Here is a 26,280-nt window from a genome sequence, read left to right on the forward strand (position 1 = left end):
ACAGCCGTAAACTCCCTCGGCAGCCAGAATGGTCTACACAGCAGCATTAAGTATTCCACGTCAGGTGAGCAAAATTGCTTTATGGGATGTATACTATCCGGATTACATCACACATTGTTGATAAGGAAACAGGCTCCACCGCCTTTCCTCTTCCCCGAGAGGTCAGCTGATCTGTCCGCCCGAAACACGGAGAAGCCATGGGGGGCAACTGCGTGATCGGGCATGCTCGATGATAGCCAGGTTTCTGTTAGGCAAATAACATTACATCTCTTGTCTCACGTTGAAAGGATGTTCTAGCCCAGAGTTCACTCTTATTATCCAGAGATGCTCGCTGCCTAAGTCTCACAAGTATCCCTGCTCTGCGTCCTCTTTTTTGGCGTTTGTTGCGTCTTTTCCTTGGTCTCGCCGCTGAGTTGGTATATGGGTATTCCTCTGTTAATGCGACCAGAGGGTCAATATAAATATACTCCGGAATTGGGGGGTTGATCGTTGAGTCTTGAATTTCTAATAAAGTATCTCTGTCATAAGCTAGCGGGCTAACAACTTTACATACATATGTTAAGAAAAAATATAATAAAATAACTAGCTGAAAAGCTGGAAAAAAAAAAGCTGCGTGGTCGTGGAGGCGCGAGAGACACGGCAGCCATACTCGGCGCCATCCTCTACTAGTGTATATATCTATGGTGGAAAGGTAAGGAGGGTTATCGCTGTTCTCAAATAAATCTATTTAATTTCTTAAATTATTTTGGCCATCCATGCTATATTTGAAGAAATATATTGCTGTAAAAGATGTTTACTAACATGTACAGTTATTTTCAATGGATGGTTTTGTATATCTGATATGTTTCATGTGTTGTAAATTCCATTTGGTGGGATATATTTTTCTGTATATTGTATTGTGTATATTGTATTGTTAAAGGGTTAGTTCGCCCATTTAAGACATGAAGTTGTATGGAATCCTTACCAGGACTATAGTGCATACACACTGACCCACTCTGTTGTCACCTCCCTGGTCAGAGTTTTGGCTGCTGGAAGTTTTTCAAGAAAGTACTCCCGGTTAGTTTCCGGGGCCTCAAAACTGCGTTTTTACGTGAAAAAATTATTTGCGATTCAAAGCTTGATTAATTTAACACACAAAAACAAGCCGGTCAAAATTCATCTCAGTTTTAATCGGCACTATTTTCTTTCCATTTCTATCAATCCACGCTGCTGTCAACGTCAACAGTGCGCACGTTCTGATCAATTACTAAAACAATTACTCCCCACCACCACCAGGATGGTCCCTTCCCATACCTTCCGGGGAGGTCGGCTGCGCCCCTGCCTTCATCTTCAGGCAGTAAAATGCACATTCCGCTACCATCGGATTGTATAAATACTTTATAAATATTTGCTTGTTGCTGGGATGTTAATAAATATATGCTTTTGTTACATTATTTTATCTTTTATCTATTAGTCTTTCTGGTAGAACTTATAGTTTTGAGAAAAAAAGAATTGAACCAATGACAATCTATACTGTGTATAGAAAAAACAACAACACACACACACACACACACACATATATATATATACAGTGGTTAAATTGGGCCGGGGCTCTCCGGGGCTCAGCCCCGGCACATAAGCCTGCTCGTTTGCAGTCAGTTGCCTACTGGAAATTATGTCACATACAATTTGATGAAAGTGATGCTTTTGAAAACATATTTCTGACAATAAATGAAAGATTTTTGAAATGGCATGTCTATTTTGTCTCGGCGGAGCTGAGATGAGAAAAATCGGAACACGGCCGTATTTTTGTTCAGCTGCTTAATCTCGTTGTCAGTCGACCATGATCGCGCACCGCTCGCGCATGCGCATCTGACACGGATAAATGTACGCAGCAATAATGAATGTTCCTGGGAGACCGTGGTTGCGCGGGATGTGGATGTTCCAGAAATGTCAAAAAAGTGCCCTGGCCTTGAATGACAAGGTAAGAAAAATAAGACTAAATCAAAATTAAATAACCAGGACTAGGTTGACCATGTGATTTTTCTCAGGAGATGTTTTGAGCATTTTACTTCAGATACCGGATTATCAGCAAACCGCCAAGAGAATTGCTAATGTGTGTGTGTGTGTGTGTGTGTGTGCGTTGTCGTAGTAAAGAGAGAGAATGGGAGAAGGAAGTTTGTATGAGGTGGACCTGGTCACCACAGACCCAAATCTTCTCAGCTGTTGCTACTGTCATATGCTGCACTGTCTCTCCATGTGGCACATTATGTTTGGCACATTGTATGGGTCACTATATCATAACAAGGTATTACAACGTGTAATCAAGTGATGACTGATTAGCAGTAATGTAAATGCTAAATGTCCTAATACCTGTTGCAAAGTAAATGCTCTTAACCTTGCAGTTTTTCACATATCATGTAATACTCAATTTCTCCATTTCTTTGCACAAAACTCTCCAGAAAGTGCTATTTAATGGTTTATTTTTCAAAAAAAAATTCCCGGGGGGGCATGCCCCCGGACCCCCCTAGGGAGAGCACCCCCACATAATAAATCCCAATTTAACCCCTGTATATATATATATATATATATATATATATATTGTGATGTCACCAAGCCTTTTCATTTCCACCACCATTGCAATACCAAATTAAGCATTTTAATCAACAGTAAATTTTTTGTTAACCTTTTATATGTCTTAGAGTAATAATAACGATTTGGTGTAGCCTATCATAAACCAACAAAAGTAGCCCAAATATGTCACCCCACCCCATCAAGCAGACTGTACTCTGGGGTATACATTATAACGCAATCACCAACAGAGGGCACAATTGTTTCTCTTTTCACTCTTTGTTGACAACGATTTTGAATATGGACTGTGTGTGAAATTATTTAAAAAATAAACTGTATGTTCGTCCATCCATTCATGATGATCTACCCAAACATCCCATGTCCCATACCCTGAATTATTTGGAAGGTTATTTTTTTATTTGAACCGAACGTGGAAGAAAAAAGTGTCACTTTAAAAACTCACAAGGCATTTTAGTTTTAAACAAATATATACAAGCGCTTAATTTCAGGTGCTGCCCTAAACCGAATCCGTTCAGACCACGTCATTACCTCATACACCTCTTACATCTTTCAGTTCAAGGCCTTAGTTTAAAATCTCCGTTTATACATAGGTTACTGTTAAGCTACATTAAGGCTCAAGACAAATCACACCGAAATGTTTTTGTATAAAGTTTGTATAACACTCTCCTACACAAAGGTGAAGGGCTGCGTTTGCTAAGTGGATGCATAATGAACAGTCATCATTTAATTTCCATAGATGGCAGCAGGTCACGTGACCTGACCTGCCAACGGTTCAATCTTTCCCTGGGTTTACTGGCAGGTCACGTGACCAGCTACCAGCCAGGATCTAACTGCACAGAACTACGATCTGTGCGCTCTGACGTGCTGCTTTGCGCTGCTCTCAATGCTGTTAGATTAAGCTATTGTATTCGCCACGGGATTTTAGCAATTCGCTTCGCTTTACCTCCCATGTTTTCAGCGACGAAGGAATGAAGAGTCTTCACAATAAACGGTAATTGTTTTTTCCCTTTATCGGCACTGTATTTATGTATTCGGTATGGCATCTGGTTCACCATTCTTACTGGATGTATAGGATAACAGTGATATTATGCAAGATCCATTACACAGAAATAACTGCAAGGACACAACGGAGTATCATTTTCATCTGAATGTATTTTGCAGCTGGAGTGAGAACGATTTGAAACCCACTACATGTAACATCTTCGGTTATTTAGTGTCTTGTCGCCTATTTTCAAAATACACGTATAATTGGTAGGATAGTTATTCTAGGAACCAGTGAATGAAAATGCAGAAGAAAGCAATGATAACCCATTCACTTTAAGCGGATTTAAACTGAAGCTGTTTACAAACATTCTCTCTGCATCACACCTCTGAAATGCGTCCTTCATCCTGGCCCAGTTCAGGTGATTCGGTTATGGAATCTCCATGTTCTAATCTAGACACATCTTTGAGGCATTCCTTTGTGTCTGCATTTCGAATAATCCCTTTCATCTTTTCCAATGACGATGCACTTATTATTTTATTATTTTTGATTTAGTGCTTACGGTCGGGTTCATTTATTCTGCTTTACTGCTATTGGAATATACTTCTATAATCAGAATATTATTATTAAAGTGCTGTTTCTTGAGTTCTTGAGAGGCCACTTAAGATTTTCCCCTCGCATTTGTGTGATTTAAATCGCAAGTTAATAAACTCATTAATTTTGCATTCATGTCCTATTGCAATATGCAGATAGCTGAAACTGTATTATTGGCTTAATTTGGATTTGCATTTACACACATAATGAATATAATGAATATTAATACAGAGACCAAGAAGCTAAGTTATTTAAATGAAACACGTTGTTTGGTGTGAACTGTGAAGATATGACTAGGCTACATTGGTTAACCTTTTACAAGCATGAAAAATATGACCTATAATTGTAGATCTAGAGTCTAATGGCCTACATTTTGCAATTTACTACACTTTTATTGAGAATTAAGGAGTTGATTGATATCCATTTTTTTATCCAATATCTTGTTAATCGTTATGATTAAAGTGAATGTACTGATTTCACATTTGAATGTATATTATAAATATATTTTTACAAAAATAATATTTCAAATATCTATAGATATACAGCATAGGAAATAGCAGGAGAGAAAACAAAAATAAAATGCAAGTCTTTCAGTTGGATAACATACAAGAATATTCCAGTCGCTGTGAACCATGTAGCCTAAACTACTTCTTCTTCTTCTTCTTCTTCTTCTTCTTCTTCTTTTAAAATAGCCGTAACATTAATCAGAAATTGATGTAAACATGGTCAGTGTTTCTCTTTCTCTCTCCCCACACACAAACCAAACACACATATTTAGGGGTAAATCAGGCAGCTTTTGCATTTCCACACACAGATGTTCAGTAGATGGAAGTAGGCCAATGACAGATCTGTGTGTAAGCTTTTGGGTGGGCTTCTGCCTGTATTTCACAATTATTTAGCCTTCATACGGGTCTGTAGACTTTTAATTGTAGGTAAGAGAGAAATAACTAACAAAATCACACATTTCTATTCTCACAGTCTCAATTCCAACCTTCACTCTTAAAAATTAAGTAGCCTACTTTATGGGTTTATATGGTTCCATGAAGAACATTTATCATCCATGGAACATTTCCATTCTACAAAAGGTTATTATAGTGGAAACATATATTTTTCACAGTAAGAAAAAAAAAGGTTATTTTAAGAGCTGTTAACTGAAAGGTTCTTAACTGAAAGGGGGGGGGGGGGGTTCTTCTATGGAATCGTGGTGAAAACCCCCATTTGGCACATTTATTTTTAAGAGTGTTGTGTAAATCTGTGTTAGTACATGCTGTTTATAATCTTTTAATTCAGTTTCTGGGATTGTTTTAAAATATGGGATGCACCTTTTCACTGATGTTCAGAGGAGAGATTTCAGAACTCTACTCAACTGTGTTCAGTGTTACCGAAGCGTTGAGTGTTCATCTCAGGATGTGTAAGACACTCAGATGGACATGCACAGCAGTTTAACACACTGCTTTGGCTCTGTTTATGGATGGCTGAGCCACTGAACATAAACACTGCTCATCTGGCAGACACATAAACTGTTTAGTGATGGGTGTGCTTGTGCATAGCTAGACTTTTGACTCCGGCATAATGTCTCTGGACCTCACTGCAGGTTATTCTGGTAAAAAAAAAAAAAAAAAGTTTGATGGAAAACAGAAAAAATTTCTCTGAATGTGTACTATTATTTAACACAATTACTCATTTACATGCCTTTACAGTACATGCCTGAAATGTAAATGGGCAGAACACTTAATACTACTTTGTTTCCAGGTTTGAATTGGTAATTTCAGTAATTTTTGAGTGAAATATGTATTATTTAGACAGTGAATGGATTGTGGGAGGTCTGTTGGTGTGCCGTCTGACGCTGAGACTAGACTATTATCTTCTGCTGCTCTTTGTTGATGTCATAGGGATTAGTTATTCTTATAAATCTGCTCAAGAACAATAATTTAATCTGTTTTTTTCTTTTTAATTGCAAGCTTTTTATACATCCCCATGTGGGTACCACTTTATCATTCAGTGGTTACTTGTTACAGTGACATTAAAAACATCTCTCATCACTGAGGTTTATCTAAATGAGCTACCTCAATCTCAAGTCTTTCTTTTAAGTTTTATTTTTGGTATTTTCCCTATTGTATTGTGAGCTACAGTAGAGAAGTGGGACAGGAAATGACAAGGGAGAAGGATCTGAAATTAATCTTCCTGAATTAAACGACCAGACAAACTTGCATCACCTGAATGAGAAACATAGCTCAATCAATGCTATCTTTTTTTATATACCAAGGTGATCACTAGTGCTCTATTGATCTCACACAAGGTGACGCTGTACAAGGTGAAGCAAAAAAAACAGATCACTAATCAACTTACTGTCAGGGTTTCTTTCTTACTTTTGAGACTACTGGAAAAAATCTTTGTAGCAACTGTGGAGTTTGGAGAAATATCTCATGATGTATTAGGCCTGCTCGCAAAAATCGTAATCACAATTATTTTGGTCAATATTGAGCTAACAATTATTCAACAAAATTACTCATTCAGTACATCATGCATTTATTTATCATTTTAACCCTGCATTTGGGTCCATCTTGACCAAGCAGAGGTACATAATTAAAAAAATAAAAATCAATTTTAGTACGAAGATGAAATTTTGTAAACGTGTTTAGTCGAAATACACATAGCCGAAGTTATTATTTTTTCTTAACCAAAAATGTAAGAGATATAACTATTTAAACTCAATTGTTACAGCATTTGCGTCCAGTCCCGTTTTGACTCGAAAGGGAACTGTGGCTTTACACATGAAATTATGCTGGGCTTTTTTTTTCTCTCATAGACCTTATATAGAGTGACCATATTTTAGCTTTCAGAAACGATGTTATTGTACTTTAATACATAATGCATCCTTTCCATTCAACGTTTGACCCGCAAAAATAGAATAATATAAAAAAATAAAATAAAAAGTTTAGCTTTTAACACCTTTTACATGACACTGTTTCTTTTCATGGCCATAGTATAGGTTAAAATAAAATTAATACTACACTATTACAGTAAAAATTATTTCAATCCTCCTGATGTTCTCTTGTATACTTTCCTTATGTGGGCTTCTAGGTCGCTATAGCACCTTTATTTGACACTGACACGTAAGTGCCAGCTTTGCAGGTCATGCATTCTGCTTTACACGGATCCCGACCGTAACAAAAGTAACAATAATAATTTGTTAAATTTATATATATTTTTTTGGGTACTCAAAGTGCTTCACATACGAAAAGGGGAATCTCCTCTACCACCACCAATGTGCAGCATCCACCTCGATGATGCGACGGCAGCCATAGTGCGCCAAATGCCCACCACACACCAGCTTACTGGTGGAGAGGAGACAGTGATGAAGCCAATAATTACATGGTGATGATTAGGAGGCCATGATGGACAGAGGCCAAGGGGCAAATTTGGCCAGGATGCCGGCGTTACACCCCTACTCTTTTTCGAAGAACATCCTGGGATTTTTAATGACCACAGAGAGTCAGGACCTCGATTTAACGTCTCAACCGAAGGACGGTGCTCTTTGACAGTATAGTGTCCCAGTCACTATACTGGGGTGCTAGGACCCACACAGACCACAGGGTGAGCGCCCCCTGCTGGCCTCACTAACACCTCTTCCAGCAGCAACCTGGTTTTCTCAGGAGGTCTCCCATCCAGGTACTAACCAGGCTCAACCCTGCTTAGCTTCAGTGGGCAACTAGTCTTGGGCTACAGGGTGATATGGCTGCTGAAAACACGGGAATTGTCTCTGTAAATCATCTGTGAATTTACATTTGGGCTTTTTATTTTTGCTGTTCAGGAGCCATGTGCACTGTTGATATAAGCAAGCGCTTATCTCTCTCTTGTGCTCTCGTGGTGCTGAGGGTAATGACTGAGATGCAGTTTGACCAATGTTTACGTTACGTACGATTGACTGACCAATGGTGGCGTGCAAGAAGGCGGGACCTAAAGCAATGCTAAAACGGCGACTGTAGAAAACAAAAGACGAATCCCGGACATTTGGGTTGATCTAGAAATCCCGGCTGGACGCATTTTTTAGGTCCAAAAAGAGGACGTCACCCTACCTTATATGCGCCAGACAAACAAGCGCGCAACCATTTTAGAAAATTGTCTTTGAACTTCCGTTTTTGCTGTCACTCTGTATTTCTATGGCATCACTGTCCAAGAGTAATTAGCTGGTGAAGTGTATTTACTTATTGTAGAGTTAACGAAAGTTATGAGCATTGTAATGTTTAAAGCAGATGTCTTAACAAATGTCAGTAGACCAGGAAGATTTTAAAACAAGCTTTTCATTCATAAATATGTAAAATCGCAGTGAAAATGCGACATACCACAGTCATAACCAGTTACAATAATCACACAGCACATGTCTTTATTAATTATGTATCTGTTTATTTAGTTTAAAGCCCTATTCCCACAGGATAAGTATTACCTGGTGACCTCTAGTCATTTGTAATAATTGCGGTGGTTGTTTGTGATCTTAATCCCGTGCGAATCGGCCATGTCTGTAATTTGTAAAGTAAAAATTCCCCCGCAAATGACCTACCATATTTCGCCGAACACCGAGGTCCTGTGATAATATTAGTCCCGTGCGAATCGGTATCTCTGTGATTTGGCGGGCTCGTTTATAATTTTTCAAGGTTTTTGTTTCCTGTGCGCTTTTTGATCCATCTTTCGCGAAGAATGGAGGCTACGTGGGAGTGTTTTGATAGTATTTTGGGTGTATCGCTATACACACCATACAACTATTCAATTTGCAGAAAGAGAAAGCTGAAAACCATCAGAAGAGCAAAAACAAAAAGAATGGTTAGATGGAAATGAATGACATGTATAATAGCATGCGGTAAGGCACATTCTTCTGTTTATGATATATCATACAGCTAGACCTATAATAACGACAAGATATTTCCAAGCCATAGCCTATTGACATCATATCTGAGAGATAAGTCAGTAATTCGAGGAAAGTCACAGGCTTTGCTTATCTCGTGCGAATGCGCCACACGAAATTCAGATGTGGGGTGGGTGATTTCTAATTCCCACGAGGTCCCCAGATAATACTAATCCCGTGCGAACAGGGCTTAATAGGAACATAGCTTTGACATACCATCCCTGTGTCTCACTGGCGTCTCCGTTTTGTTTGTGTAAAGGAAGATTTGCCGCAATTGTGGGGTTTAAATGACGCTATGATTTCCGGGTCAACAGGAAGGGACCCGGAGTTTGAGTTAATATTTTTTAGCTGTTAAATATGACTTGTGGCTTGCCAATGTTTAGCTGGAACTATAGAAATAATATTCTGTAATTTTCTAGTTTTATAGAGGTAACATTTCGGCTGTTTTTAAGCATTATGGTCTTTTCATCTGAGCCACCCCTGTATTATAATCTTGTGTTGGTATTCTCCAATTCCAGGGGTGCCTTCAGGCCTATAAAGCCTAGTATGTCCATTCTTTTCCATTCTTTCAGGGAGAGTGGGGTGAGTGGACATAAGTCTGTCGATACTCTAAGTATATTGACTTGTGTAAAGGTCAATTTCCAAACTGCTGTAAAAGTGTGATTGTGTTTTTTTTTTTGACTTTCATGTCAGTTTACTTTATTTATTAAGATTGTAGTTTTTTATATTTATTTATTTAATTTTTTCTTGTAAGTTGTGCGTTTCATTGACCTTAATTGGGGTAAATAAAAAGATCCCATCTGTTCAAACGCATACAACTTCTCCTGAGTGCTTACATCTGCTCACGATGATTTAGCCACATCTACCCTTAAAACACACACACACACACACACACACACACACACACACACACACACACACACACACACACACACACACACACACACACACACACACACACACACACACAAACAATTTCCTTCCCACTGGGGCTGCATTTTGTTTATAAATGAACACAAAATAATTCTGAAATCAAAATAAAATGTCAAACCAATTAATGTCTTAATGTGTTTGTAGAGCAGACCCAGATAGCAGACAGACGTTGATTCAGCGTTGATTTTTGGTTGTAAAGGTCAGTTTAAGTCGTCAATCAAATTTCAACGTTGAATCAACGTTCACTATTTGAAGACTAATAATCGCCACAGTAAGATGCTCCAGTCACCTCCGTCTGCATGTAAAAGATATTAATTGGCAAGGTGCATCAGTGTTTTCATGTCAAAGGAAATGAGGCTATGAGAGAAGGACCAGCACGAGGGTGTATTACAAAGAAGACTGAAGGAGAAAGCTGTGCTATTGCAGAACCAGGTGTTGTATTTATTTTACTATCTCTTTCTCTAAATGTCTTTTTTTATATAATTTGTTGATTATTATGGCATATTTTTCTAATTGTGTTCTGTTTTTCTAACTCTTGCAAGTTCAATGATAAAAATTATAATAAATAATATTACAATCTTGCCTTTATAACTATGTGGAACGCCTGTTACTGTTGTACTTAAATTTTACTTATTCTTTTAGTTTCTGCTATTCCTCTGCACAGGATGAGGGTGAAGAACGTGCCAGTGGCCAGACAGACAGACTGAGCTGAAACATCCTCCTCCCAAGAAAACAGCATTGGAAGATCTCCTTGGAGGGAGTTTTTGGGGATACAAAAAAAATTAAACTCAGTTTTATTATTTGACATAAAATAGATTTCAGTTTTACAAAGAAATGTGCAGCATTTTGTCTGATAAATAAAATTATACTTTTTCATGTATAATTTGTCTTAAATCTCATTTTGTAAAAATAAATCGTGAAAAATTTGTATCGTAAAACCAGTATCGTGAATTGTATCACATTTTGAGTTGAGTGAATCGTTACATCCCTAGACCGCAGCCTTATAAACCAAACCTTCTTCCCTTTGTGTTCTTAATGTTAATCAAACAACAATTCACAAAGAGAAAATCACTCACTGTTATTGAGTCAATAACTTTTGTTGCTTCAATAAGAATTATATATATTTAATTCATACAGTAAAGACTGCTTTATTTTTACAATTGATTATTCAATTTATGTTGTAAAATAAACCTAATGTAGGCCTACCTGAAACCCTAACTCCCCTGGTTTACACTGACATTAAAATGACACTTACTTTTTATGTTGCTAATGCTGTTCACTTTCAGAAGTTAGTACGGTGGCCGAGAGAGCTCAATGCGCTGCAACTGAAGAAAAAACATGCAAATAGAAAAAACACCAGTAAATTAAGAAAACATCTTAATCAGTTTCACAAAACATTAAGCGTAGCGCCAGTTCTGGCTGGTCACGCTAGTCAAGCTCGCATCAGCTGACTCTCAGCTGATACACGTCTACCTATAGGAATATGACGCCTATCACTGTATACATAAATAAGCTCCTTCAGTATTATCAGCAGCTATCGTGTTTCTCATGAGCTAATTACCCTCCTCCATCCCCAGCTCCTCCTCTTGTTCAGTCAGTATGACATTCTGATTCCCCTTGAATCAGAATAAATTCTCGAATTATGTTGTACTGTACTTTAAAATCTTGAATTAATGATATCTGCAATACATTCATGTTGGTGCTGTTCTGTTTACCCGAAGGGGGGTTATTGCTGCTCTCCCTGCTCTTATCCATGCTAGGCTGCATGGATGCACAGGGAGTTCTTGTCCAGAACAGAACCATACCGCCAATCCTAACTGTATGCTAACTGTCAATCATATTTGACGATAGTGGTCCTGGCAGAAATGTATGCACCAAATACAGAAACGCACCTCAAAAGTTCACAACACAACCAAATATAGAAACGTGCTGCAAAAGTTCACAACACAACCAAATACAGAAATGCGCTGCAAAAGTTCACAACAACCAAATACAGAAACCCGCTGCAAATAGCACAGACCACAACGGAAATGTTTCCAGGGGTGACGAACCCGGTTGGGACATGCTTACAGCTCAAAGTCTACTTTATTTGATTACTATTATTTTTGCAAAACATACATAGATGACATGTTTATGACATACAACTTTGTATACAATATACACAATGTATTAACAATATGTTCAATGTCATCAGAACACTAGTGAGAAAAGAACCATGAACTGAAAACTAAAATAAATAAATAAGAGAAAAAAAAAACATGAGGGAAAGATATTAATCTATATCATCAGTTACATTGTACAAATTTTGTCATGGTATGTTTAAATAAGTTTTAAACATAAGAAATGTTATGTAATGCAGGGTCCAAATATGTTACGGCAAGTTTTAAAATTGAGACATTCACACACAGATAATGGATATTTTAAAACCTTTTTTGTATAAAATGTATATTTATTTGCAACAGTTATGTTAATAGCAGTAATAAGATATTTCTGGTAATAACAGCTATTCAGCTGATGGACACCGTGCTGTGTTGTCATGGGAACATCCCAAGTGAAAATAATAAGGGAATTACGTTGTCTTTCGTTGCTCCCTTCGCCAAGTGCGTTTCAAACGGCTACATAATGGCACACAAGTGCCCTCACTCCAAAGTCCCCACTTCAAGGGCTCTGCCGTCTGCCCTTCGAAGGGAGTAGGGCATAGGGATGCTCACGAGCAATAAGCATGTCCCAGCCGGGTTCGTCACTTATTTGGTTCCCCTGGAAACATTTCCGTTGTTTTCTGTTCTATTTGCAGCGCGTTTCTGTATTTGGTTGTGTTTTGTATGGAAGCTTATGTGTAGCAATATTCAATTTGAAATGTAATATGCAAAATGATAATGCAATATGTAAAACGACAATGCAATATGTAAAATGGCAATGCATTTCTGTATTTAAATTTACATTTTCCATTACATTTGTGCAACGTTTGGTGCAAAATGAAAATGATAATTCAATTATATAATTTACATTTGCCATTTCATACATATGTTTTAATATGTAAATTGAATACATATTTTAACGCTTTATAAGTTGCAAAATTAAAATGAAAATGTATTCAAGAAATTATTAGATCTGTTTAAAATGTTCAAGCAAAAACTGTAGCAAAATGATATTTTAAATGTTATTTTTCTTAATTGCATTTACACTCACAGTTAAGACACTTGCGATTGCATTTTCATTAAATGTCCCGCAATGAATGTAGCAAAATTCAATGTGCAAATTGAAAATGCATTCCGAGCCGATCATGCCCCTGCCCCGCCCCCACCCTCCCGCTCTTGTCAATCACTGCGTGAAGTTGGCCCCGCCCCCACCATATGCAAAACGTCGGCAAAATAGGCTCAATCGTTTTTACTTCATTTGTGCTGTTACTTTGCTTTATTGTTTGTGCTGCTTCAATTTTTAAGATATTTAATAGATATTTAAAGAATATTTACAGGTCATTCTGAGGTCACCCAGCCCCCCACATCCTCCAAATAAAATAGTCTCGTTCGTTTGTGCCGGTTAAAGTTTTGTTTGTGCAGCTTCGGTTTTTTAAAATATTTAGACCAATTATAGAGGATGGCATCGAAACCCATCTGATTCCGTGATGGCCCTATATATTTATAAATATCTGATCAATATGCTTTATAACATAGAAAAGGGAGATGGTTAAACATCAAATGAGTCACTTTATTGAAGATTACATTCAGATATTGGGAAATAAAGAGCGGCCACATTTTCCGGTATGAATATGACCCGTCAGATTCCGCGACACATCTAGTATATTTATCAATATATCTAATCAATATACTTAATAAAATATAAATGGGAGATGGTCGTACATCACATGAGTCACTTTATTGAACATTACAGTCAGTTATGAAGAAATAAAGAGTGGTCAAATGTTTTGGTAGCTATGAATTTGACCCATCATATTCTGTGATCTCAGAGTATTAGGCCAATGAATGTGTAAAGAAAACCTGTAGGATCTCCAACATTATTTGGTAATTATAGTTAATAGTAATAAGAATAAAGTTAAGCATATGTATCAGACAATGAGGATATTTAATTCAAAACGAAACAATCATTAACAGAGTCCTGCATCACACAACAACACCACAGCATAATGTTGACATCAAACGGGTGATGAGGCAGAACATTCTCCCAGACGGTCCAACAACGCACTGGTTCTATCACCTGCAGACGCCGCGTAATAATCTTCGGAAAGGAAACACTACAATTTCTCTGTTCACGATCCCCTTCATCTGCCAGTAAATGTACGCTCGTATCAGCTCTGCCGCCGCCATGTTTCCTTCCAACACCTCAAAATGTTGCCGAGCCCCGCCTTGATGCAGTGATTGACAAGAGCGAGCGGGAGGGAGGGGGCGGAGCGGGGCAGGGGGCGTGATCGGCTCGGAATGCATTTTCAATTTGCTCATTGAATTTTGCTACGTTCATTGCGGGACATTTAATGAAAATGCAATCGCAAGTGTCTTAACTGTGAGTGTAAATGCAATTAAGAAAAATAACATTTAAATTATCATTTTTGCTACAGTTTTTGCTTGAACATTTTAAACAGATCTAATAATTTCTTGAATACATTTTCATTTTAATTTTGCAACTTATAAAGCGTTAAAATATGTATTCAATTTACATATTAAAACATATGTATGAAATGGCAAATGTAAATTATATAATTGAATTATCATTTTCATTTTGCACCAAACATTGCACAAATGTAATGGAAACTGTACATTTAAATAGAGAAATGCATTGCCATTTTACATATTGCATTGTCATTTTACATATTGCATCATCATTTTGCATATTACATTTCAAATTGAATATTGCTACACATAAGCTTCCATAGTTTTGAACTTTTGCAGCGCGTTTCTGCATTTGGTTGTGTTGTGAGTATTTGGAGCACACATGTTTTGTGAAACTGATGAAGAAGTTTTCTTAATTTGCGGGTGCTTTTCTATTTGCATGTGTTTCCTTCAGTTGCAGCGCGTTGAGCTCTCTTGGCCACTGTAAGTTAGGGTGGCTTTCTTTAAAACAAAAATAGAATGTGAAACATTTTGGTTGTATCATTTTCAGATTTGAGAAACATGTTGGTAATATCATTTTCAGTTTTTAAAAATAATTAATATATAGAATATAATAAATTAAAATCTAAACATATTTTAAATTGATCTTACACTTAAAGCATTATCATATCCCATATGGATTAACGAGTTATCGCATTTCGCATTTTTCATCAAAACCGTGTGCAGTCCTACATTCCAGCATACTGTTACTCATTTATCAGTTACTCAGTTGTTAACACTTGTCACTGCCATCTGCTTGTGCTTAAATAAAACAACAGCACAGAACTAATGTACATTGACTAAACAACTTGCCACATTAATGGTTGGGTTCAGTGTTGCCCCCACTGTGTGTGTGTGTGTGTGAAGACTCTCAGCCAGGACAAGGCTCTCTCAGTGTGTTGAAGTGCTCGTAACATCTGTGAGCTAGTACGAGGCAGCGACGGCCCACCCAGATGGCGGTGCAAGTAATGCCAGTTGTCCCGCCACAAACATTGACAACTGCTCTCCCCCACACGACTGTTACTCTCCCCAGCTCCAAATGTTAAGCTTCTCCCTTTTACGTCAGAACAGTAAATGTCAACAGAGCAGACCTATATGCTTATTTAATCCCATCCAAATTAGAACTCTTTCCTCAAACAAAAAGTGTCATACCGCCGAGTCTTGGCTTGTTTAAACCTTGACTTCTTTGTTTTTTTCAGCATAAAGGAAACTGTAGTGTTTTTTTGTCATAACCAGCTATACTCATATTTCCATGCACACCCAGCAGCCTGGCCAGCGAGGCCTGATGTCACTTTGAAAGTAGTTTTGCAGGTGTAGTGCAATGTTTTGAGTATGACTCAAAAATGAGATCTATTCCACTTGAAGCCTTTTTTTTTGGAGGTTGAGCTCTGCTACCAAGCAAACACAATGATTTTTTGACAAGCTTTGAAACAACTACCTTGTATAAGCTCCTGCCAGCTACTTTCAGACAGGAAACTGTGACAATGTTGGTACACATTTATCAAATAAAATTATGACATGCTTTTGACGTTTATGATAATTTATTGAGACAGTATGATAACTAATAGCGATGGCAAATTATTAGTTAATTAAATTATTTGTTTATTATTTGACACATCAAGAATGATGAGTAAATCTTTTCATTTGAAACTGTTTTGGAAGATGTCAAATAAGCTCAAATGCCATGCATGCATATTGCTCTTAAAAAATGTGGAATACCTCTTATTATGTATGCTTGCCAACAAACATTGCCCTCATTCAGCACACATGAATAATTCAGAACTTAAGCCCACATTTATTCACTCTTGTTTACTGTCGTACCATACGTAAAGTCATGGTGTGCGTTTGTGTTCATTCGCCAATATTCTTCAGTTGAGTGAACAAGAGAAGCACCATTAATGTTACATCACTGAAACAGATCACAAAGGGACATTTTATAATAACTGTCAATACCATATCAAACATTACTTAATAATGTGATGTATAGCAGAATATGAACCTTAATGATTGTTGATGACATTATTTAATTTGCTGTTTGAACTTTTTAACATAAACATCAAATCTGCACTGCCATAAAACATGCTTTAGATTTTGTGAGACTCTATTCTATCCTTAGTGGCCATATTTTTGGAGGCCAGTGGGTAGTGATTTCTAGGGCAGGCGTGGAGTTCCACATCCAGCTGGGAAGATTTTCATTAGAAAGGTCTGTCATTCCATATACTAGTGAGAGCTGAGACAATTAGAGAGCCAACCGTTAGACTCCAGCTCTCTAGAGAAATGGCTATTTATGGCACCTTGTGTAAGATCTATGCCCGCAGGTCAAAATTTTCCCTTGTATTTGACTCATAAATAGAGTTGAAGGAAATCAGCAGTCAGGCCTAAAATGGAAAGTCCAGATGAATTAAACAGGCTTTTTTTTTTACACTGAAACAAGTGATCAAATACAAACCTCACCCAGTCTCCATTCAAACAAGAACACAATGTCTTGGCCTAATTTCTGTCACGCTTGTTTCTCAGAAATAATTGAAACTAAACTGCTTGATCCAGTGAACCTTTCAGGAACTTGCCCCTGTTAAACCCTTTTTCATTCCATGTTTGATAATAAAAATAAATTGCAAAGAAAAAGTGGATCACAAATGTTTTTTTTTCTTTTTCCCGTTTTTTGGGGCAGGCAGTTTATGCAAAATCCATTTTTCTTTCTATAAAATTGTACACACTGGATTCTGTTGTTTCAACAGATGTTATTAATTAATGTTGTACTGTCACTAATGGTCTTTTCAACTGGAAACTGCAGTGAATTGTATGTGTAGGTACGTTTTTCAAATGAGCTTAGGTGTAATCTTATTAAAGCTTCACAAAAAAATTAACTTATATTGGCATACATGAGTTTGAAGGGGATACAAGCCCATGGTTTTGCCATAGATATTTGCCATATTGTATAATTTAGAAATATTCTACTATAAATAATTCTCAGTCATTGCAGTATCCCTATTGATATTCTAATGATCTATAAGTAATAAATCCAGCAGAATGTAAGTCTTTTCAGGACTGTCAGCTGATTGGTCTGTATGAAATGCTTGCTAATTGTGTCCAGTAAGGCATCAATTTCTCTCTCTCTTTGAAACAGGGATGATACGAACACCGACCAACAGAGCTACTAAATCAGTTTTTCTTCGTTCATTCTCAAGTCAAACGCAGCAACCCAAGCTTAAAAAAAGCAGATAGTTTCCACATCACCATGTTATATTCAATATTATTTCAATAATATTGGATCCAGGTTCTTCTGTTTGACTCTTGTCCCTCCTTTTAGGGACTGTCATCTATCATATCAATCAAACAGTCCTCAAGCCTCTGTTTGAGGACTTTAAGTCCTCAAAACATCCGTTGGTGCATTGCTGATTGTACCACACAATGAGAAACCTTGTAAACTCATTTGCATTGGATTGAAAGTGTTAGTGATTATTATAGGCCGCTGTACGTGAGCTGTATTGTTCAGTTTAGTTCCGACAAACGGGGCACTACATTTTCTTTTGCTCAATATGTTCAACATTAATAAAAGGTATCCAAGCAAAAAGTTCTCCACGCATTATCCTGCAGTTAATGAGAAAAGTGTAATTTATTGGGGCACTATATTGACTGCGTATTGAGACATAAAACTGTTTAGCTAGATTTTCAACCAATCAGCATCGAAAATGTTAGTAGGTCAGAGCCAAAATCAAGCCAATATCACTACGCACATGTAAACATGTAGGAGGACCTAAGCAGCACATCTTCATCTGATAGCGGCGATCAAGCTCGATTAACACTCGTAAAGTGTATTCTTCATGTCGGAAAAGATGGTGGGAAAGGTCCGCAGCCCTTTACTGACTCCGATGGGAAAAAAATCAAGCAATGTGTGAAGGAATGGCTCAAAACGTCGGACACTACGGAGCTAGCTATTGATCCCATGCTGCAGGTAAGTTACTTTCATAACATATGAATATTTTTTCATTATTTTTGGGTGATGCTAATTTACAAACTTTTGTCACATCAGAATCTCGATAAAAACATCAACATGATGAGAGACGTTGTCCTCCGTTGCTTGATCTGTTATCTTTGCGAAAAAGATGATGACCTCATCCAAGAGTACATGCAATTGACTAGAATTATTCTATATATTTATGGTGTTTTGAGAAATGTATTTGTACATTGTTTTTATTTATAGAAATAGAAATGCAACTTAAACAATAATCTTTTTTCCAATTAAATTATATAAAGCTAATGTGAAAATATTTAACACAAAATAGAATTTTTGTCAGCCACTATATGAAAAAAGGTAACACTTTATTTTGATGGCCCACTTTAGACATTCTACTGACTATAAGTAACTGCAACTACATGTTAACTTAATCTATTAACCCTAACCTAGCAGTATACTAATATTCTGAGCTAGTTGACATGTAGTTACTTACAGTTAGTAGAATGCCTATAGTGGACCATCGAAATAAAGTGTTACCTTTTTTCATATAGTGCCTGACAAAAATCTATTTTGTGTTCAATATTTTTTAATATATTAAATATAATTTAATCCCCCCCCCCCCCCCCCTAGTGTCACCAAATGTAATTTTACATGTATTTAATTTTTTCTTCTTGAATACACCCTCTGTCATTGGTGAAACTTTACTTATGTTATTGTGAAAGTTTTTGTCTTTGTGGTCCACTGAAACATAATATTTTTATGTTTCAGTGATTACAAAGAAAATAAACTATAATGGTTTACGTGTAGTTGTCTTAGCATTTTAAGCTGTTATAAGAATTTTTTACAACCGTACACAAATCAACTTTATAATTATGGACAGACTTTTAATGAGACAGACAAGATAAAAATACTTATTTAATGTTTGTTTTACAGTGTGACAATGAAGATATCCTGCAGCACATAATGAAAATTGTCATCTGCAAGAGGGATTATCAAGAGGATTTCAGCATCATCTTGGAGGGGATGCAAGTCATGGCATGGCTTGGAAAATCTGGCAAGCGCCTGTGCTGTTCTTCTTGGACTCACGTATGCACTAAACCACACCTACCCGAAAGAACTGAGGCACACTTTTGAGGCCTTTCAGAAGCTCTTCTTGGAACTGGATGTTTGCAAGTTTTCCCCGAAATTATAACACTTAGAAACAAACTCATGACTTAGATTGAGACAATGCCTTATGACTAAGTTCTGCTGAAAAAAAAACGGCATTGATTGATGAACGTTTAATATTGTTCTACATACAAGCTTTCAGCAAGTACAAATTATTTTATAAGTTTTGCTACAAGTTATTCACAAGTTTTAGTCTAGAATGTGACTTTTCCAACAGAAATTTTATGCACATGATTTTTGTGTAACAAAATGAACTTTCGCAATGACATGGAAAATGTAAGCATTTTTTTGCTTTTATTTTTCATATCTTAAAACTGCTGTCTTACATTTTATATAGATTAGTTTTATTTGTGCAAAAAATACAGAATAAAAGCATGTTTGATAACAAAAAGTGCATTATGTATTCATTATTATCTTAACCTGAAAAAGGCAGTAAATGTTATAATTAAGTAAATTTCATTAATACAAATGAGTAAATTCTGCTTGATTTATTTGTGAGACAACTTAAATTAAAAAAGCACATTCCACTAATAATATTAAATTCATCATGTGCCATAGATTAAATAATGTAGGACATTTTACTTAATTTATTCGGGTAGATTTCATTTAAAAAAAACAACAACCTTAAAATCTACTCAAATATAATACGTGTAATATTTTTACCATACTTTTTTTAAGTAGATAGCATGTAAAACATTTTTACAGTGTACATGTAGTGCAGTTACTGCTTGTGTATGCAAATGGACAATTCACCATTAAATGTGTTATTTTAGTGTTTTTTTTATATATTATATTTTGGCTTAATTCTATCTGTTATTGAGATTTTACCTCAAATATTACCTTTGAATTGGAACAACACAATGGGAAGTAATTGGGATGTTAATGCTACAGGAGAAGTTCCCTTTCAAGGGAACTCGAACTGCGTCGGTTACGACACTAGGGGAACGCCCTTCAGCGTAGCGCGTCTGGCCACAAGAGCAGGAGGAAGCGCGTACGGAAAGCAAACTTCACGCCGGTCTCTCCCTTTCTTCCCGGATTTACACAATGAGTTGTGTAAATCCTGGAACAGGCCATTTTCATCGCGCCTGTCTAACCCCCTGATGTTGAATTACAGTGATGTAGTGGGGGTTAGAGATAAGGGATATGGGATGATGCCTCGGGTTGAGGAAGCATTAGCCAGCTACCTTTCACCCGACCTTGCATCATCCCTGAAGTCACCGGCGTTGCCTTTTAAACCTTGCCGCACCACATCCGCTTTGGTGGGCAAGGCTTATATGGCGGCGGGTCTAGCTGGTGCGAGCGTGCACACAATGGCCATTTTGCAGGCGTACCAAGCCGACCTTTTAAGAGATATAGAACAAGGCGAGGGTCCATCTCCAGACGATATCCCGAGCTTCGCAGAGCCACAGACTTGTCACTCCGGGTTACCAAGGAGACGGCCCGTGCCATCGGTCGCTCCATGTCAGCCCTGGTAACCACGGAGAGACATCTGTGGCTCAACCTGTCGGGCATTAAGGAGAAGGACAGGACCTTCCTTCTTGATGCACCCGTTTCAGCCTCAGGTCTATTTGGTGAGGCTGTTAATGCTGTAGTGGACAGGTTTGAGGATGCAAAAAAGCAGGGCGAAGCTTTCAAGCGGTATCTCCCGCGCCGTTCAAGGTCTAGGAGTGCGGCTGCTCAGGAACAGCCACAGCAGGCCTCCTCTTCCTCTTACCGCCAGGCACAGAAGGCGAGTGTCGCTGCCAGAGCTCCCCCTCATAGAGCTTGGGACTTTGGTCGACGTTCACACCCTCAGCCTCCTGAGAAGACGGATCTGAGGACCGTTATTCAGTCTAGGAAGGCTAAGGGAAAGAGGTCCTAACTTCTTTGAAGCCTCAGAGGGCCGCCCTCCCCGAGAGAGAGTGACTGAGGTCCCCTCTCTCGTCGGGCCCTCAGGGAGTTGGCGTCAGTATCCCGCCGTCTCTGACGCTTCGGGACACGCTAGCTCCCAGCGAGCTCACGCTGGTCTGCCTGCCCCAAAGGCTTGCAGGCAGCCAGTGTTCGGGTTCGCACAATGTAGGATGTTGTCGGTTCTCCCCTGCCGGTCCTCCGCTTCAGGGCACCGTCAACATCCTGCACAAAACACTGGACACCAGCCCCGAGGGCTGGACACCCTGGTTCCCTTGGTGGATTTCGCAGAGGCATGGCTGTGGCCTCGCGAATATTTCTCCATGGGTACAGCGCACTGTAGAAACTGGGTACAGACTGCAGTTCCGGGTCCGCCCACCGAGATTCAACGGGGTGGTCTGGACTTCAGTTCACCCAAAGCAGGGTCTGGTGTTGGAACAGGAGGTTCACTCGCTGCTGGGAAAAGGGGCCATAGACCATGTTCCCCTACTAGTCAGGGAGTCCGGGTTCTACAGCCGGTACTTCATAGTTCCAAAGAAGGATGGGGGGTTGCGTCCTATTTTAGATCTGAGGCATCTGAACCAATCTCTGAGGAGATTCAGGTTCAAGATGCTTACTATTCCCATCATAGTAGGTCAAATCCAGTCCGAGGATTGGTTTGTCACGATAGATCTAAAAGACGCTTACTTTCACATCTCCATCCTTCCGTCTCACAGGAAGTTCCTGAGGTTTGCTTTCGGGGGCGAAGTCTACCAATATCGGGTTCTTCCGTTCGGCCCCTGAGGCTCGAGGAGTGCTCAACAGAGTGCTCAATTATATCGACGACTGGCTGACACTGGCACAGTCACAAGAGCTGGCGATTCGGCATCGAGATGTCATCCCCCTCACATCCAAGCCTGGGATTGAGACTCAACACAAAGAAAAGTGTGTTGGTATCTATTTCGACAGACGCCTCCCTCACAGGCTGGGTAGCTGTCATGGACGGCCGCTTTACGAGAGGTCCCTGGCAGGACCATCATTCCTCTTGGCACATAAATTGCCTAGAAATGTTGGCGGTGTTCCGGGCTCTCAGGAGCTTTCTGCCAGACCTCCTTGGTCGCCATGTCCTAGTAAGATCCGACAGCATGTCGGTGGTATCTTACCTAACCGTCAGGGGGGTCTGAGGTCGCGCCCTCTGTGCAGACTGGCGCATCAGATCCTCCTGTGGTCCCAGCGGAGACTGTCGTCTCTCAGGGCGATGTATGTCCCGGGGGACCAGAACCAGGGACCAGACGTACTGTCGAGGCAGGGGCTGAGTCCTGGGGAATGGCAACTCCACCCCGAGGTGGTGGAGTTAATATGCGAGAGGTTTGGCCCAGTGGAAGTGGACCTATTTACGTCTCGAGAGACGACACACTGTCCACTGTGGTTCTCCCTCACACATCCAGCCCCGCTGGGGTTGGATGCCATCGTGCAGACATGGCCGAGGCTGCGTCTGTACGCCTTTCTCCCAATCGCTCTGCTCCCAGTAGTTCTGGAAAGGGTCCGTAGGGACGGGGCCAGCCTACTATTAGTAGCCCCGTTTTGGCCGGCCAGAGTATGGTTTTCGGATGTCATCCTGCTTCTGGCAGGCCCGCCATAGCAGATCCCTCTGAGGAGGGACCTGTTGTCTCAGGCAGGGGGCTCAGTTGTCCACCCCCGGCCCGAGCTGTGGAAACTGTGGGTCTGGCCCCTGAGGGGGCACAGTTCCTAGAAGCCGGCCTGTCAGCAGAAGTGGTTGAAACTATACTCACTTCCAGAGCTCCCTCAGCGAGGAAGTTATACGGCCTTAAGTGGAATGTTTTTTCCATTTGGTGCAGAGAGCGTGTTTTGGACCCAGTTCACTGCCCAGTGGCTTCAGTGCTGGAGGTTCTCCAAGACCGCTTTTCTGCCGGGCTTACCCCGTCCACACTCAAGGTTTATGTGGCTGCCATTTCGGCATTCCACGCTCCTCTGAGTGATGGTCCTCTGGGGAGGCATCACTTGGGCGTACATTTCCTCCGTGGAGCCTGGAGGATGAGACCTGCGACTCGCACCAGGGTTCCCTCTTGGGACCTGGCAGTGGTTCTTGAAGGGGTGGCCGAGGCCCCCTTCTAACCATTGGAGTCGGCTGAGGCCAAGAACCTTTCTTTTAAGCTGGTCTTTTTGTTGGCCATTACTTCTCTGAGGAGGGTAGGAGATCTCCAGGTGCTCTCTATTTCCAATGGGTGCTTGGAGTTTGCTCCAGGCAACATTAAGGCCATCTTGCACCCCCGGCCCGGCTATTTGCCCAAGGAGCCATCTAATGTGGCACGGCCTTTGGTTCTGCAGGCGTTTCATCCTCCACCTCATGTGACGGCGGATGAGGAGACACTTCATCTGCTGTGCCCCGTCAGAGCACTGCAGTGTCATATCCAGAGGTCCTCCTCGTGGCGAAAGTCGGACCAGTTGCTGGTGTGTTTCGGGTTGCCAAAGAAGGGGCTTCCCGCCTCTAAGCAGACCATTAGCAACTGGATCGTTCAGACTATTTCCCTGGCTTATCAGGTGCACAATTTGCCTTCACCTATGGCCGTGAGGGCTCACTCCACCAGAGGCATAGAATCCTCTAGAGCCCTTCTTTCAGGGGTTTCTATAAATTACATATGTGAGGGGGCTGGCTGGGCCACTCCGCACACATTCATGAGGTTTTACAGTCTGGACCTTCCCTCTACACCCGGTGCACAAGTGCTTTCGTCCTAGATTGTGCCTGAAGACAGCTTCACACTTGGATGAGCGGGGTTCATTGTGGTATAGTGGGTATATCATTCCCCTAGTGTCGTAACCGACGCAGTTCGAGTTCCCTTGAAAGGGAACGTCTCGGGTTACGTATGTACAACGTCATCACGCTAAGCCAATAGGATTGGATTCGATTTCATTCATGGATTCAGACGCGCTACGCTGAAGGGCGTTCCCCTAGTGTCGTAAGCGACGCAGTGTCTCGTTCCCTTTCTCAGGGAACAAGGGTTACATACGTAACCCGAGACGTTTTCTTGATAATCTTATCATGTTTACTGTGCCTAGATAGCAACTTCAGGTATATCACACATTTCAAACTGGTTTATTTTGTACTTCAAGTGGTAATTCGGCATTTTTGGGTTTATATGATAAACAGGTTTGAAAGTGAACAATTCTCTATGTTTTCCCTTTTTTTCAAAATGGGCACCTTTAGCATACTTTTTCTCAAAAACTGCATGGTTGTGTGCGGAGAACTTTTTCCCAAGGAATCTCTATATATTTCTGATATTAAATATAAAAAAAGTAGGTAGTGCCCCACTTGGTGGAACGAAACCCTATTTCTAGGCCTCTTTTAGGCTACCGACAGCGGCCTATTAGGGTTACATGCTTACCACAGGACATGCAGATGACTTGTGGGGGTTTGCAGGGATTTGAACATGTGCTACCATTTAATAAAAATACAGTATTTCAATTATAATATTTTCTTAGTAGGAGATGTTTTTAATACATTGAGGAAGAATCTAGATTTCCTTTTTTTTTTTTTTAGCTTGATGCTCCACAGGTAAGATAATACATTTACGTACATTGTAAAGGCATATCAGCAACACAAAAAAACTTGCCTGTTTAAATAGGGTTAATGAAAAAGTGGAAAATAGTTATCTAAAACATTATTGTTACTATTCTTGGTGCATTTTAAGTGGACATCAGGGAAAAAAGGATGATGTGGCCTAAGGCATACAGAGATAGATTATATTAGGCAATGGTAGATGCAAGAAATTAATATAAAGCTAGGTTGAGTCTCTGTGACAGCCCAACAGATTAGACCAGGGCTATTCAACTAGCTACCTTCGAGGGCGTGATTATCAAATCGATTATCAAATTATCAAAAAAGTTGAGGTTGGCCAGTGTGGGGGTTAAGCTTATTTATTGAAACATTATTTACTGAAACATAACAGTTTCGATAAATAAGCTAAAGTAAACCTAAAAAAGTAATGTATTTTCTTTAAAATGTGGTACCCAACAGTATGCATTTATGTAAGACCATAATAAATAAAAACCTGATAATTTACAGCTGTGTACAACTACCACAGTCTACTCACTCCCACTGTATAAAAAATGCTTAAACACAGGTTAAAAACTATATGCACCTTGACAAAGAAACTGACATAATTGCATAACAAAAATTATTTATATATTCCTCTACACATATAATAAATCTAATGCAATATAAATGACTATAATATTACACATTTCTGCCCAAACTATGGTAAATTACTACAGTACATACATGGTAAATGTTTGTAAGGGTGTTGATTAGGGAATTTAAAGTCTTCTAATTTCGTTCATGGCACAATGTTTCTCCCGCTCTCTTCGTCAGACTTGTTGGGAATGTTTGTGTCACGGACACACAATCGTCAGCACCAGACCTCCTCACTCCGCCTACTCGTTCCACATCCCCTGAGTACTAATCACCTTCACCTGTCATCATCACCTGCCGGCAATCTGCACTCATTCACCCACACCTTAAATACACCACCAGTTCCCTCAGTTCACTGTCTGGTCTCGTCGGATAAACCTCGACATCCTGACTCCTGTCGTTATAGATGATCGCCGAATCTACTAGATACTATATCTGCTTCGATATTCACCTGTTCTTCTGGGATTCCCGTTCTTCACCTGGTTCATCTGT

General features: G+C 39.5%; 1 protein-coding gene and 1 pseudogene across 1 annotated transcript in view; one reads left to right on the forward strand and one right to left on the reverse strand.

Moving 5' to 3' along the window:
* The first annotated feature begins 3,365 nt into the window (after positions 1 to 3,365).
* LOC143737636 (USP6 N-terminal-like protein) overlaps positions 3,366 to 26,280 on the forward strand; it is a 50,524-nt gene continuing 27,609 nt past the window's right edge. The window contains exon 1 of the mRNA XM_077229360.1: positions 3,366 to 3,562. The gene's annotated coding sequence lies outside the window, so the exon portion shown is untranslated. The remainder of the gene's footprint in view (positions 3,563 to 26,280) is intronic.
* LOC143737869 (5S ribosomal RNA) lies at positions 7,778 to 7,894 on the reverse strand (annotated as a pseudogene).

This window comes from Siphateles boraxobius, unplaced genomic scaffold, assembly GCF_051911475.1.
Source record: "Siphateles boraxobius isolate OS27281-9 unplaced genomic scaffold, OSU_SipBor_1 130, whole genome shotgun sequence".
Taxonomy (NCBI): Eukaryota; Metazoa; Chordata; class Actinopteri; order Cypriniformes; family Leuciscidae; genus Siphateles; species Siphateles boraxobius.